Source organism: Natator depressus, chromosome 11 (genome assembly GCF_965152275.1).
Source record: "Natator depressus isolate rNatDep1 chromosome 11, rNatDep2.hap1, whole genome shotgun sequence".
Taxonomy (NCBI): Eukaryota; Metazoa; Chordata; order Testudines; family Cheloniidae; genus Natator; species Natator depressus.
This window is the reverse complement of record NC_134244.1, coordinates 26,647,430-26,663,873: the sequence shown is the minus strand read 5'-3', so window position 1 is coordinate 26,663,873 and position 16,444 is coordinate 26,647,430. Positions and strand designations below refer to the sequence as shown.

General features: G+C 46.3%; 1 non-coding gene across 1 annotated transcript; it reads left to right on the top strand.

Moving 5' to 3' along the window:
- The first annotated feature begins 3,527 nt into the window (after positions 1-3,527).
- TRNAE-CUC (transfer RNA glutamic acid (anticodon CUC)) lies at positions 3,528-3,599 on the top strand. The gene has a single exon. It is a non-coding gene; the product is annotated as a tRNA-Glu (tRNA).
- Positions 3,600-16,444: the final 12,845 nt, after the last annotated feature.

Here is a 16,444-nt window from a genome sequence, read left to right as displayed (position 1 = left end):
ACATCCTGGATTCTAGCTCCACGCAAGCAGCACACTTCTCGAGTCTTCTGGTATGGGCGGCAGATGGATGACTCCGTCCCCTTTAGGAGGGAGTCCCCGACCACTCTTCACCCATCTGCTCCTCTTGGGAGTGGTGGTCATGGAACCCCCATCCCCAGGACAATGCATCCCATGCCTTCTGGCTGATGGGGTCGCCTTCTGATCCCTTCCCTCAGAGGGCTCTTCCAAATCCTTCTCCACAGCAGCACCTGTGCAGAGAGCCTGAAAACAGTTTCACACCTCTATCTGCATTAGGGGTTGTCATAAAAATAAAAGGAAGGGTAACCACCTGTCTGTATACAGTACTATAAAATCCCTCGTGGCCAAAGGGACACCTGTAAAGGGTTAAGAAGCTCAAGTAACCTGACTGGCACCTGACCAAAAGGACCAATAAGGGGACAATATACTTTCAAATCCGGGGGTGGGGGGCTTTGTCTTTTCCATGTGGCTTTTGCCAGAGACAAAACAAGAAAGCAAACACTCCAACTCCTTAGTAAGTATTTAGCAAGGAAATGCATTAGATTATCTTTTGTTTTGGCTTGTGATTTTCTCTGTGCTGAGAGGAAGATGTATTCCTGGTTTTTCATTTTGTAACTTTAAGGTTTTGCCTTGAGGGAAATTCTCTGTGTTTTGAATCTAATTGCCCTGTGAGATTATCTCCCATTCTAATTTCACAGAGGTGCTTCTTTTACCTTTTTTCTTTCTAATAAAGTTCTGGGTTTTTTTAAGAATCTGATTGGTTTTTTTAGTGTCCTAAAAAAAAAGGCTGGTCTGTGCTCATCTTGTTTATTCTCAAGCCTCCCCAGGAAAGGGGGGTGTAGAGCTTGGGGGGATATTTGCGTGGAATAGGACTCCAAGTGGTCCTTTCCCTAATTATTTGTTAAATCACTTGGTGGTGGCAGCGTTTACCTAATCCAAGGTACAAGGGAGAATTTGTGCCTTGGAAAAGTTTTAACCTAAGCTGGTAGAAATAAGCTTAGGGGGTCTTTCATGCGGGTCCCCACATCTGTACCCTAAAGTTCAGAGTGGGGAGGGAATAGGTTCTCCTCTTTCTTCTTCTGGAGGTCACATGCTGCTAATATTCTTCCCCGTTCTGCACTGCACTCTCTAAATCTTCAGCATGTTGTGCTTCCACTGACTTCTCTCCAGAAAATCCTCATGTTCTCTGATGCAACGCAGGGTTGATACTTGGTTCTCTAGTCCTTTAACCTTCTCTTCCAATATGCAGACCAGCTTGCACTTCGTACAGACGAAGAAGCTTCTGTCCCCTGGGAGAAAGACAAACATGGCACATTCTGAGCAGGCCATAACAGCTGATCACACACTAGCCATGTCTTCCTTATAAGAGGCTCCTCAGATGTTGTGTGTACTGCTCACAGGAGCCTGAAAGGCAGAAATGCTGTGTGCAAACTCCCAGGTAAACTCCCTCTGTTTGCCTGTCCTCAGTTCGCAACCGCCAGCCTTTTTCTAGGACTGCTGGCTCAAAGGGGTGGCTCAGCTCAAAGCCTTCCCTCCAATCAACCACTCAAGGCCCACCTGGAACAAAGCACTACCAAATCACACTGTGTAAACAAACAAGCACACGGTCAAACAAATGGTCACAGGAGACAGACACTCGAATCTTCACCCCAGCAGCTCACAACACAGCGCTCACTTTAGCTCCTCTCAGAGGGTTCCCAGGCAAACTCCCTCTGTTTGCCTGTCCTTTGGTACCTATCTCTGACCTTTTATGCCTACCACTCATAATCACTTAAAATCTATCCTTCTGTAGTTAATAAATCTGTTTTATACTTTATCTAAAACAGAGTGTCTTGGTTGAACTGCTTGGGAAATCTCACCTCAGGACACAAAGGCTAGTATTTGTCCTCTCCACATATCGAGGGAGAGGCAGAATACACAATGAACTTACACTGGTCAGGTTTCTGACCAGGGCAAGACAGTACAGTTCTAGAGTGCAAGGCTGGGGGGTTGGGAGATTTGCTGGTGCCCGTCTCCGTGTGATTTATGAGTGGCTCAGGGAGCATTCATGCAATCTAACTGGCTATGGGGCTCCACAGGCTGCTATATCGAGGGATAACAGCACCTGGAGGGGGTTGCTGCTTTTCACTATCAAAGCATTGTCTGGAGAGTTAAGAGTGTGCAGTAGTACCCCACTTCCACGTTGTACCCTGGGGATCCTGTCACATCCTCAGTGGACAAACTGCTTCTATGCCCAATTTGAGCTATCGGGAGCCAGCATTGGTTGATAGACCGAACATGTAAGTGATCATCTGAGAAAAACATGCTGAAGGCAACACTTCTGTTCTCCATACCAGCCTCTAGGTGGCACCCAGTCCCCTGGCTAACAGTCTTGTTGACTCACTGAAGGAGAAAACTCTTCGATCATGTCTACACAACAGAGTTCTGTAGACAAAAAGTTATGGGCAAGTACACCGTCACATGATGCAGTTTACTCAACCCCATGGTTCCATGGGCATCCTACTAGATTGCCAGCCACTTTTCAACTGAAGTGTGATGGGAGGGGGAGACTGTGTGACAGGGGGCAGAAAACACAGAGAGAATGTGCGTTGGGAAGTGTCTGAGAGAGTAGAGGACACCATGTATGGGACAGAGACAGAGTACATGTTGGGGGAGTGTGTGTGTGTTGGGAGAGAAAAGTGAGTCAGCATACTGCCTCTCTACATGCAGACAGCAGCCAGAAGAAGTCACTCCTGACGAACACAATGAAGCAGGTTGACATTGCTCGCTCTCATCTGGGCTGCCTGATTTTCTCGCTCACACGCAGCCTTTGAAACCCCTTTGCTAATACGTGTCTTTCAAGAAGCTCTTCTTTCTCTTCTGCCTTCCCCGACACATCCGCCCTTTCGCACTCCAACTTTTAGGGCCTGCTCGGGAGGGGCCTTTCCCCTTTCTTCAGCTCTTGCCCTCTCCTGCCTTCCCACAGCTCCTCTCTTCATTAGTCTGAGAGGGCATTTTTCCCCTTCCTCTCCTCAAGTGGTGAGGATGGTAGGTGCTCAGTGCCGTGGCACAACTTCCAGCGCCATTCAAGGAAGACTTTTTCTTGGCTGGTCTGCTGAGGGATGGGGTGCAGTCTGGACTTCCAGGAAGAACTGGGGGAGGGTCCAGCTGCAGGGGTAGTCAGGTGAACTGCGTCTGCCTACAGGAGGCTGACGTCACCGCCTGCACCACCGTCTGTCCTGCAGACAAAGTCAACTGTGCTGTGCTCTCAAATGCCACTCACCCTCCACCCAGCAGTGGCCAGGCGCTGCAGGCAAGCCTTCTGAGCGCTGTCGGTAGCGCGTCAGTCTCATAATCTGAAGGTCCTGAGCTCGAGCCTCAGAGAAGGGAGCTTTTTGCCTCCTGCTATAGCCCTGACCACTTGTAACTCTCCCTCACCCGTGGTTGCTGGAGTCCAGGCTTCCCCTGTGCCAGTGGCGTCTGGAGAAGATACACACGTATACGGGTCGAGCAAGCCCCTACAGTGCCTCTCCCTGATGGTCTAGTGGTCAGGATTTGGTGTTCTCACTGCCACGGCCTGGGTTCGATTCCCAGTCAGGGAAGCAGGTGGACTTTGCTCACTCTCATCTGGGCTGCCTGGTTTTCTTGCTCACACGCAGCCTTTGAAACCCCTTTGCTAATACTTGTCTTTCAAGAAGCTCTTCTTTCTCTTCTGCCTTCCCCTGGCACATCCGCCCTTTTGCACTCCAACTTTCAGGGCCTGCTCGGGAGGGGCTTTCCCCCTTTCTTCAGCTCTCGCCCTCTCCTGCCTTCCTGCAGCTCCTCTCTTCATTAGTCCAAGAGGGTATTTTTCCCCTTCCTCTCCTCAAGTGGTGAGGATGGTAGGCACTCAGCGCCATGGTACAACTTCCGGCGCCACTCAAGGAAGGCTTTTTCTTGGCTGGTCTGCTGAGGGATGGGGTGCAGTCTGGACTTCCAGGAAGAACTGGGGGAGGGTCCAGCTGCAGGGGTAGTCAGGTGAACTGCGTCTGCCTACAGGAGGCTGACGTCACCGCCTGCACCACCGTCTGTCCTGCAGACAAAGTCAACTGTGCTGTGCTCTCAAATGCCACTCAACCAGCCGTGGCCAGGTGCTGCAGGCAAGCCTTCTGAGCGCTGTCGGTAGCACGTCAGTCTCATAATCTGAAGGTCCTGAGCTCGAGCCTCAGAGAAGGGAGCTTTTTGTCTCCTGCTATAGCCCTGACCACTTGTAGCTCTCCCTCACCCGTGGTTGCTGGAGTCCAGGCTTCCCCTGTGCCAGTGGCGTCTGGAGAAGATACACACGTATGTGGGTCGAGCAAGTCCCTACAGTGCCTCTCCCTGATGGTCTAGTGGTCAGGATTTGGTGTTCTCACCGCCACAGCCTAAGTTCAATTCCCAGTCAGGGAAGTGGGTGGACTTTATTTGCTTGCTGGAGTGCTTGACCCTCCAGGCTCTACTCCACATCTGCCTTGCCTCTTGGAGACCACAGATCAATTCGTCTTAGTTTAACTAAGTCTTAATGAAATTTAATTGAGACTCTTGCATAAGTGGCCAGCAACAGCACTCTTCACTATTGTGGAAAGATTGGTACGGTGACCTTCGCTTGTACTAATCGCTTTAAAAATATATTTTTTTAATATTTCTTATTATTTATTTAGCTATTTAACTTACCTCTGCCATACTAAATTTAGCATCTGTGACTGGCCCTGCACTGGAGCAGAATGGGTTAAAGCAGTGCTCTTAGCAGCCAGAGCCATGCCCCCGTGACCCTGTGGGGCATGCTCCAACTGCTGCTGCAGTATAAAAGGGAGCAGCATAGCTCAGTTTAGGTGTTCTGCTGAGGAGGAAGGATGCTTGGTAGAGGTTCCAGCCTAGGAGCTGTTACAGCCCTTACCTACAGGAGCGAAAGAGCCCGGGACCTGCACCAGAGGCCTGCCGCTATCGGAACCCCACGGAGTGTCCAGCGCTGAGGAGCCTGGAGGCCCCGATACCCTATGGACTGCTGCTGCAGGAAAGCTGGTAGGAAGTGACCCAGGGTGGGTGAGGGAGTGGTACCTCCCACCCTCATGAGGTCACTGTGTTTTGGTGGGATTCCCTGTTGACCCAGTGGTGGACTGCTCCACTGCTGTTAGGGCCCTGGGTTGAGGCCTGGTGGAGTTGGGTGGGCTGGGCCCCCCTACTGGGGCCACCACCCCCCTGCTGATGGCCCCCAGGCACTGGCCACTTGGCCACCCTGCCTCCGAGGGGTAGGAAGAGGTGGGGTGAGTGTGGAGCAGGGGTGGGAAGAGGCAAAACGGGAGTAGGGCCTGGGGTAAAGTGGGGGTCAAGAACTCCCGGGGAAATCAGAAAGTTGGCATCTCTGTAACATCTCCCTGACTCCCTATGGCCAGAGCGCCCCACCAGACCCACTATGCCCAGTGCCTTCCCAGACCCCACCCCCCATACAAATGCACAGTGCCCTGCACAACACCACCCCTGTCCAGCACCCCCCTGCCCACAGCCCCACTACAACAACCCATCACCTCACACAGAACCTCCACTCCCTAGTGCCCCAACACACACAGATCTTCCTTGCCCTCTTACAGCCCAGCACCCCCCAGAGACCCACTCCCTGCCACCCAGCTGCACTCACCGGCCCTGCTGGGAGGCGACTGTGTCTGCCAGGCTGAGCTGACAGCACAGCCAGGGCTGGTCCCGGGGCAGGGAATCGCTCCGGCCCCTCATGAGTGGCAAGCCCCCCTGCCCCGCCCCAACTGGCTGACACTGGCCAGGCTTCTGCCTCAGTCCCAGGTGGCTCAGCTCCGGGGAAACAGGCGAGGACCCATAAGTGATGGGAAGCAGAGACTGCCCAGAGCCGGAGGTGCACTGGGGTCCGGCCAGGGGGTGGAGAGCAACCCTAGGCCGGGAGGCTGAGAGGAGCAAGTGGTGAGCGAGGGGGAGCTGGTGAGCTCTCGGGTGTAGTACAAGTGGAGCAGGCCGGGGTCCCTTCTGAGCATGAGCCCGGCTCCATGGTGACACTGGTGCCATTGTAAACCTGGTGCTGCATTTTGGTCCTACCTGTAAGGAAGCATAGAATGGGATTACAGTCCAGCAGCCTCTTTTCTGCTTATCTCATGCTCCCGGCTCCACTCAGCACTAAAACTTCCTGCTGAGAGGGCAGAGGGTACTTGCTGGGAGGAACCAGGAAGTACTCCCTCCATACAGCAGTTTGTAGTCCACAGTTTCTAGTTCTTACCACTGCTGCTGAAGCACATTGGATCTTGGGCTACATAATCTCAGGAAACTCTTTTCAGTAGGAGGTCACAAACGTTAGTGCTTTAATCAAACTAAAGTCTTTGGTCTTACTATAGGTATAGGGGTATCCGGGTTAAAATTAATGGCCTGTGTTATACAGGACATCAGACTAGATTCGGGGTTCTCAACATTTTTCTTTCTTAGCCCCCCCCTCCCCCCCAACATAGTATAAAAACTCCACAGCCCAGCTATGCCACAACTGTTTTTCTGCAGATAAAAGCCAGGGCCGGCATTAAGGGATAGCAAGCAGGGTAATTGCCCAGGGCCCCATGCCACAGGGAGCACCACAAAGCTAAATTGCTCAGGCTTTGGCTTCAGCCCTGGCTAGTGGCACTCAGTGCCCTGGGCTGCAGTCTTGCAGAGCGGGGCTTTGGCTTTCTGCCCTGGGCACTAGCGAGTCTAATACTGGCCATGCTTGATGGACCCCCTTAAACTTGTCTGCGGTGCCCCAGAGGGCCCCGGGTCCCTGGTTGAGAAACACTGGACTAGATGAACTAATGGTCCATTCTGGCTTAAAATTATGAATTTCTGCACACCTTGGACAGATCGTGGTCCCTTGTCCATAAACCAAATAAATAAGATTTGAACATAGGAATCACAGAGATAGAGGAAGGGCAAAAATATTCCCAGCCCCAACTCTTTAAGTACAAATACAACTGTTGCCTGGCACTCCCCTAGAAAGGGGAGATTGTCCAGTCATGGACCTGCCAACCACAATACTGTTCCCTTCTATGGTTCATTTCCATCTCCGTCTTTCCTGCCTACACGATGCTATAGAGACAGCTTTCTGTGGTGCATCTCACAGTGGTTCCACTGTACTGTATTTAGAACCTCTGGTGCATGCAGGTGGCAAAGGAGTTGGGTCCATGGGATGGGCTTTTGTTCGTTTTAAACAGATACGATACTGAATATTTGCAACAATATATCAACTTGTATCCCACTTCCCAGGCACTTGTATCACAAACCTCACCGCTTTCGATTCCAAGAGCAAGGTGCATTTCTTTGATGCTTCTCTAACACAAACACAAAGCAACAGGTATAATTAACTACAAAACCAACCCTACCAAAACAAGACACTCCATTCTACACACTTCTCCCTCTGGGAAGGGGATGAGAAAACAAACAACATATGACAGATGTGGAGTCATGTTGCTTAATGCAGCTATATTAAATGGAGTAGAACTTGTAGTCTGTAGGAACGCAGTACTCCAGGTTAGCCCATGTATTTACGGTGTGAGATGATTAACATTTTAATTGCTGGATTACAGTATTGTGTAAAACCCATATATTTCAGAACAGGCCCTGGGGTGGATTCTGTGTGCCTCTGCCCAGTGTTATAAAGTTTCCTCAATTGCAAATGAATAAATATTCAGCAAACTCAATTTATAGATATTCCTCAAAACATGTTAAAATGAAGAATCAGTTAAAATCTTCTGTTTGTGTGCATTCCTCTTCCAATTGAAAAATGTCCTTTCCAAGGTAAGAATTTAATCAAAACCAGGTACTAATTACTTTCCTGACACCCTGGGAGAGAAATGTTGGCACTATAAAGGACTGGAAGATTTTCATGATTAATATTTGATAAATCTGTAATTGGATAATTTGATTTTTGCTGTCTCCTTTGAATTATGGTAGCAACTTCTTTGCAATTGATGTTTATGAATTCATGCCATAAATTTCAGGGGGGAGTAGGACAAACCATTGACTGATTTGAGAAACCTGAAGTGTTAACCTTATGGTATTGTTAAAACTCGGATTCCTGAGTCCAAGCCAATATAGGCTAAACAGAATCTAGAAAAGTTTTCTGTGTGAGAAGAAAACAAATTAATTTTATATAAAGAGTTAAAATTGCATTTCTTCAATCCTTCTATACCTAAGTTCAGAGTTCCACCACAATTATTAATTTGCAAGCAAATGAGATTTGTATGTGATAACATAGAAATAATCCAATTGTCAAGTGCGCCAAGCAACTGTGTGCAATTGTTTTGTGGGGGAAAAAAAAAAAGAATTATAAATCGTCGTTTAAAATTTAATATAAAAGATCTACTCCTGCTTCCACTGAAATTAGTAGCAAAGCTATCATTGAATTCAGTGGGAGCAGGAGCCCTCTGATTGTAACTGGATGGATGTGACTTCTATGGATAATGAAGCTAGGGGGAAAGGAGTCCAGGAGAGCTGGCTGTATCTTAAAGAATCCTTATTGAGGTTACAGGGACAAACCATCCCGATGTGTAGAAAGGATAGTAAATATGGCAGGCAACCAGCTTGGCTTAACAGTGAAATCCTTGCTGATCTTAAACACAAAAAAGAAGCTTACAAGAAGTGGAAGATTGGACAAATGACCAGGGATGAGTATAAAAATATTGCTCGGGCATGCAGGTGTGAAATCAGGAAGGCCAAACCACACCTGGAGTTGCAGCTAGCAAGAGATGTTAAGAGTAACAAGAAGGGTTTCTTCAGGTATGTTAGCAACAAGAAGAAAGTCAAGGAAAGTGTGGGTCCCTTACTGAATGAGGGAGGCAACCTAGTGACAGAGGATGTGGAAAAAGCTAATGTACTCAATGCTTTTTTTGCCTCTGTCTTCACAAACAAGGTCAGCTCCCAGACTGCTGCACTGGGCAGCACAGCATGGGGAGGAGGTGACCAACGCTCTGTGAAGAAAGAAGTGGTTTGGGACTATTTAGAAAAGCTGGACGGGCACAAGTCCATGGGCCTGGATGCACTGCATCTGAGAGTGCTATAGGAGTTGGCGGATGTGATTGCAGAGCCATTGGCCATTATCTCTGAAAACTCATGGCGATCGGGGGAGGTCCCGGACGACTGGAAAAAGGCTATTGTAGTGCCCATCTTTAAAAAAGGGAAGAAGGAGGATCCTGGGAACTACAGGCCAGTCAGCCTCACCTCAGTCCCTGGAAAAATCAAGGAGCAGGTCCTTAAGGAATCAATTCTGAAGCACTTAGAGGAGAGGAAAGTGATCAGGAACAGTCAGCATGGATTCACCAAGGGCAAGTCATGCCTGACTAATCTAATTGCCTTCTATGACGAGATAACTGGCTCTGTGGATGAGGGGAAAGCGGTGGACGTGTTGTTCCTTGACTTTAGCAAAGCTTTTGACGTGGTCTCCCACAGTATTCTTGCCAGTAAGTTAAAGAAGTATGGGCTGGATGAATGGACTATAAGGTGGATAGAAAGCTGGCTAGATTGTTGGGCTCCACGGGTAGTGATCAATGGCTCCATGTCTAGTTGGCAGCCGGTATCAAGTGGAGTGCCCAAAGCGTCGGTCCTCAGGCCGGTTTTGTTCAATAACTTCATTAATGATCTGGAGGATGGTGTGGATTGTACCCTCAGCAAGTTTGCAGGTGACACTAAACTGGGAGGAGAGGTAGATACACTGGAGGGTAGGGATAGGATACAGAGGGCCCTAGACAAATTAGAGGATTGGGCCAAAAGAAATCTGAGGTTCAACAAGGACAAGTGCAGAGTCCTGCACTTAGGACGGAAGAATCCAATGCACCGCTACAGACTAGGGACCGAATGGCTAGGCAGCAGTTCTTCAGAAAAGGACCTGGGGTTACAGTGGACGAGAAGCTGGATATGAGTCAACAGTGTGCCCTTGTTGCCAAGAAGGCCAATGGCATTTTGGGATGTATAAATAGGGGCATTGCCAGCAGATCGAGGGACGTGATTGTTCCCCTCTGTTCGACATTGGTGAGGCCTCAACAGGAGTACTGTGTCCAGTTTTGGGCCCCACACTACAAGAAGGATGTGGAAAAATTGGAAAATGTCCAGCGGAGGGAAACAAAAATGATTAAGGGACTGGAGCACATGATTTATGAGGAGAGGCTGAGGGAACTGGGATTGTTTAGTCAGAAGAGAAGAATGAGGGGGGATTTGATAGCTGCTTTCAACTGCCTGAAAGGGGGTTCCAAAGAGGATGGATCTAGACTGTTCTCAGTGGTAGCAGATGACAGAACGAGGAGTAATGGTCTCAAGTTGCAATGGGGGAGGTTTAGGTTGGATATTAGGAAAAACTTTTTCACTAGGAGGGTGGTGAAACACTGGAATGCATTACCTAGGGAGGTGGTGGAATCTCCTTCCTTAGAAGTTTTTACGGTCAGGCTTGACAAAGCCCTGGCTGGGATGATTTAGTTGGGGATTGGCCCTGCTTTGAGCAGGGGATTGGACTAGATGACCTCCTGAGGTCCCTTCCAACTCTGATCTTCTATACTATACTCCTTTTTTCTGATTTTTTTTTTAGATTTTGAGCTATGCACCAAATAGATTTATTTTATGCTAATAATGTATCAACAAAATAAAGCAATCGTCTCAGAGGAGCTGTTTTATGACTGAAACAAACTGAAGGTCATGTCAAGTGTTCATTCACTAAGGGATATGGACATCTAATCTCTTTTTTATTTTGAAGAGTTTAAATTGATCTATACTTAACTAACATTACTGCCTTGAACAGACAGCAATGAAACAGCAAAAATAATAGAAAAGTTTCTTAATCCTGTTACTTCTAACACGTTTTATGTGTGGTTCCCCTCTGTACTGTAGAGGGAAGCAGCATTCAGCTCTTACACGTTTAGAAATAACACATCCCTGACAGACATAATCATGCCAACATAACACCCAGCATGGATTCAGCTATGTTGATGCAAGAGGGCTTTTGTCAAGATAACTAGTATTGTTGGGGGGGCGGGGGTGAAGTGTTCCTACACTAATAGAAAAATCCCTTCTGTCGGTGTATGCTGCATCTACATTACAGCGCTAGGGTGACATAGTCTGCATAGCATAGACATACCCTCAAGCCTCAAAGTACATAATTTTTGTGACATTAAGCATCTTTCCCTTTGTATTATTATTTCAGTGTTTAAATAGTGCCATTAGTTTGCATAGTGCTTTTCATATATACCACGGATATCCCTACCCCAAAGATCATGCTTCAAGCAAGGGCAAACCTAAAGGATTAGCTGCATAACCTCAAGCCAGAGAGGAGACCTTTATCACAGTCCAAGTCAAAAATAACAAGGGAATGGAGCCAGAGATTCAAAAGTGGGTACAGAGATGAAGAGACAAATTTTGAAGTTTTGGAAGGCAAAGCAACAGGACTTGAGAGAAGGAAAGGGAGGAATCATAGGGCTTGTCTCGACTACCACTTAAGTCGATGTAACTTACATCACTCAGAAGTGTGAGAGCGCTCTCCCATCAGCATAGAAGTGTCTTCACCAGACACGCTACAGAGGTACAGCCACATCGGTGCAGCTGTGCCAATGTAGTATGGTAATGGAGACTATCCCTAAATGATCCTAAATTTATTAACTTGAGTGATCAAGGGCTCATCTACATAGTGGAGTAATGGAGGTGTGCTTTCTAAAAGTGCTCTAACGGGTTGAGCATTAGCATGTAGACCCTGCTGGTGCGCCCTAAAGTTTGTTTTTTTAGCATGCTTTAACAAAGTGTTGTTTGAAACGGAGAATAGCGTAATTGTCATTGAATACGGAGAAAGGAGTGAACCTGCCGGAACCTTTTGGAAGCTGCAGGTGTAAAGATTCTAAACCTCTGTTCTAACTGAGCTATGCTCAGTGCAGAATTGCAGGGAGTGAAGAGAGAAGTGGCTGTAAGCCATCTTTGCATTTCTCCCTTTCTTGGGCCAGCTGGGCCCTCTGTGTACAAGCTTGAGTACCCTCACCCACTACATCAGTGGGTTGTGTAGAGAGCGGTGTAGAGCCATTACACCCTCTGGGGATTCCTCCTATGATGGCAGAATTTCCTGGGGGCTAGATCTACTGGATTTTCAGCTCCCTTGATATGCTAGAGCAGTATAATGGGCCCAGAACACAATAGAGATTCATGTTCAGACAGTGAGTGTGTTAATGTATGTGCATGTACATAGTAGCCTCAGCAGTCTGCACTAACTGGGAAACAAACTGTTATGAATTAGCAAGTAAATGAATAAACACAATTTTAAAACTGAGCCAATGGAATTACATCATTTAGCCCAATGTGGTTGTTTACGAAAAAGCTCATGCCTCCCAAGCAGATCTGACACCAGTTCCCCAAAAAAGGAGAATTGGTAGGTTTTGTTAACACAAGAAAGACAAGTCTTTTTATTATTATTTTGCAGAGTGTGCTTTGGGAAAACACACATCACTTCTAAGGGAGATTTTTCAAAGGCAGAAATGGCAGTTAGGCTCCCAATTCCCATTGACTTTAAGTGGAACGTAGGTATCTAACTGCCCTTTGTGCCTCTGAACATCTCCCCCTTTGGTTTGCTCAATAATAATACACACTTTTATTCATTTTTCTTCATTCTGTTCCCTAATCCTAAAATAACCACAGCTTTAGTTTTCTTCTGCACTTCACGCAGACTGTCTGTTATCAGCTACTGCTACCTGGTGGACATAAGCAGTACTGCACCAGGCTACAATAAAAGATACATTTATCTCGACACTCTTGTACCCAAATCCTGAGCCTAGCCCTACAAATATCATGTTGAGCATCTTAGATGTGCCAATACAATAATGACCATAAATAAAAGTCCTTTAAATAGACAGAAGGGACTGCACTTAATTAGCTTCCAGGCTCTTTCAGCAGGTCAATATCTCCTTACAGAGGAAAGTCTGTTTGCAGAGTTGTTGTAAGCATATCCAGGATATCAGAGAGACAAGATGGGTGAGGCAATATCTTTTATTGGACCAACTTCTGTTTATGAAAGAGACAAGCTTTTGAGAGTTGCACCGAGCTCTTCTTCAGGTCTGGGAAAGGTACTCAGAGTGTCACAGCTAAATACAAGGTCAAACAGATAATTTAGCATAAGTAGTTACCACATATTCTATGGGACTATTTAAGGTGAAGTGTCCCATCAACACCCCTGTAGTTATAGGACAAAAAGGGGGGTTAGTTGTAATAAGCTGTAAATCCAGTGCCTTTATTAAGAACATGATTTTTAGTGTCTAACAAAGTTATGAATTTAAGATTCCAGTCTCATCTTTGAAAGTGTTGTGCAGGTTTCCTTTGAAGAGGAGGACTGATGGGTCAAATTTAGAGTGATCACTTTGTGAAAAGTGTTCACTCACATGTGATATGGTGTTTTTTGTCTTATCATTTTTCCTGTATGAGTTCGTTCGAGAATGTAGTGATTGTCTGGTTTCAACTACATAATTACAGGTTTCACAGTAGCAGCCATGTTAGTCTGTATTCGTGAAAAGAAAAGGAGTACTAGTCGCACCTTAGAGACTTTGCATTGGTTAGTCTCCAATTGGTTAGTCTCTAAGGTGCCACTAGTACTCCTTTTCTTTCTGCGAACTACATAATTGTTATAGGGCCATTTAGTGTAGAGAAAAGTCTGGTCATTTGGAACAAGTGTATTTTGGGGGTGGAGGACTGCATCTGTGAGCATCTTGATACCCACGTATATACATCATAGGAGAGGGGGGCAAAATGTAGCTCTTTGACACCAACGGTGCCTCTACATACAGGTACAAAAACACTGTCAAACTGTGGATGGGCATCTCAGTGACCACCTGCAGAGGTGAGAAAGTCCTGTGGATATTGATTGTGGTGTGGGAGAACTTCCACTGACCTCTTTATCTCTCTCTCTCTCCCCATTGTCTATTCAGATATCACTTTGTTTTTGCTATTCTCTTTCACCCCTGATCCAGTAAAGCCCTTAAAGTGCTTAATTTTAAGTTTAAATGCTGTGCTGGATAGGGCCATAGTGCATATCCCTAATGCAAGCAGGTAAGATTTCACACACATCTCCTTGATATACTAGGACTTGGAAGACAGCACATGTTTTTCCTCCATTCCATTGAGGTTAGTGTATTCAAATACTCACTGTTTTTTCTTGCTATTTTTTTAAGTGCTGACATATTTGGCATTGTGCAAGAAAAAGATCATATCTGCCCCCAAAGTGTTTACAATCTATGAGACAAAGACAAACAGGATGTACTGGGAGATCAGAGTTAAATGTTACTTTAGAAAACTTTATTTTGATTTTAGTTGGAGAGCATTTCCCTTTTGTCTGCATTGGAATTTTGGGATGAAATCCAGACCCCACTGAAGTCAATGAGAGTTTTGCTACTGACTCCAATGGATCAAAGATTTCACCCAGGCTTTGTTATGAAAGCAGCTGGTTTATTTAAAGCTATTTAAAATTGTGTATGCATTTACTAAGTAACCACATAACTTCATTACTCACTGCTTCCTCCCCAGGACTCTTCTGTTTCAATTCCTTTGTTATGAACGTATGAAACAAGGCCTGAATCCTGCAATCAGAATCTCAAGGACAGACCCTTGCACCTGCATGGATTTCATTGCAGGATAAATGCCTAACACTGTATCATAATCCCATGTTTAGAAATATACTGTGTGACATATAGGGTCCAAGAGGTTTCTTCTTTGTTTATACTGTGAAAAGGTATAATTTTGTTTGGTTTTCATATCTGTTCCTATCTGACCTGCTTTTGTCCCATTTAAAGTGTAATTAGATAAAGCAAAAATACTGAACATTAATGAAACATTTACTTCAATAACTTCCAAATCAATCTTCTATCCAATAAATTTATCTCTTAATTTTAATGTTTTGTATGACAATAGTTTTGTAATATTATAAGCAACCCATTCCTTAATCTTTCCAAATCTTCCAAGAGTACATATACCATAATACTCATGGTGTGGCCCAAAGGAATGAGCAGGAGGAGCTGGGAAATCCTCATTTACATTTCTAGTCCTGGCTGTGACACTGACTAACAATCTTGGCCACTACCTGTCTACACTATAGTGGGAAATGAAAATGGCTGAGATATTCTTCTCGGCTGCCCCTCAGACTCCATTCCAAATTTTCTCTCCTATTCTTAAAGAAATCTATTTCTACAGTATATTGTTTTAAATCAATCTACCTAAGTCTAAGGTCTTGTCTACACTACAAAGTTTTGTCAGCAAAACCTGCCTTTTGCTGACAAAACAGGGGAGGTGTCTACAGAACAAAGCTACTTTTGACAGCAAAACTCTGCTGTTTTGCTAACAAAATAAAACCACCTCAGTGAGAGGCATAAAGCCTTTTGCAGCAAAGTTAAAGCAACAAAGCATCAGCATAGTCACTGCAGTTTGTTTTGTTGACAGAACTGGCTTCCGCCAATATCCCACAATGCATGCCTTGACTGCTCTGCTCATTGTTTTGATTTCTACTGCCCTGCAGGCATGCACTCCACCCCTTTCAAAGCTCTGGGAAGTATCTGACAGCTGAGTGTGCTGCTCCTTTTGGGGAACAAAGAGCAAATCATTTGTGTGGAATGTTCCCCAGGGGTCTGCACCACTATGTTGTGTGATAGACACTTGACAAAAAGAAAAGGAGTACTTGTGGCACCTTAGAGACTAACCAATTTATTTGAGCATAAGCTTTCGTGAGCTACAGTATGCATCCGATGAAGTGAGCTGTAGCTCATGAAAGCTTATGCTCAAATAAATTGGTTAGTCTCTAAGGTGCCACAAGTACTCCTTTTCTTTTTGCGAATACAGACTAACACGGCTGTTACTCTGACACTTGACAAAATTACCCTACTTAGTGACGGGGGGGGGGGGGGGAAATGTCATTCAGTGTTTCTTGAAAAATTACCATGGACCTCAATTTTTACCACGGACATGTTGCTGACCCCTGGTTCTGCCCTGCACTAGGAACACCGCACCAGGCAGGCTGCTGCTGGAGGGGGAGAAAGACTGCTGTGTTGTTTTTTGACATTCCTCAGCATGGGGAGCTCCCAGAACTGCTTCAAGCAGCTGAGGAGGCTGTGGGAGAACTCGGAGGGAATCGTAGGCAGGCAGAGCAAGTGGGCTGCTTGGGGAGAGTCTGCTGTGCGGAGCAGAGCCAGGGGCTGACGTGGGATGGCAGCATCCCCTCCCCCTTCTTCAGGATAGGTCAGTCAGCCTGTTGTCTCCCCTGCCCCAGACACCCCTCTCCTCTCCCTCCCCCCACACCCTTCAGATGAAAAAGCAGCTGACAATCTACTAGGATGCTCCAGAACTATGGGACTGAGAAACCTGCATCATGTGGCACTCTACCTGCCCCATGAGGCTTTGCAAACCCATCCCAAAGCACCCTAGGGCCAGTTGCATAGTGAGGTAGCTACCA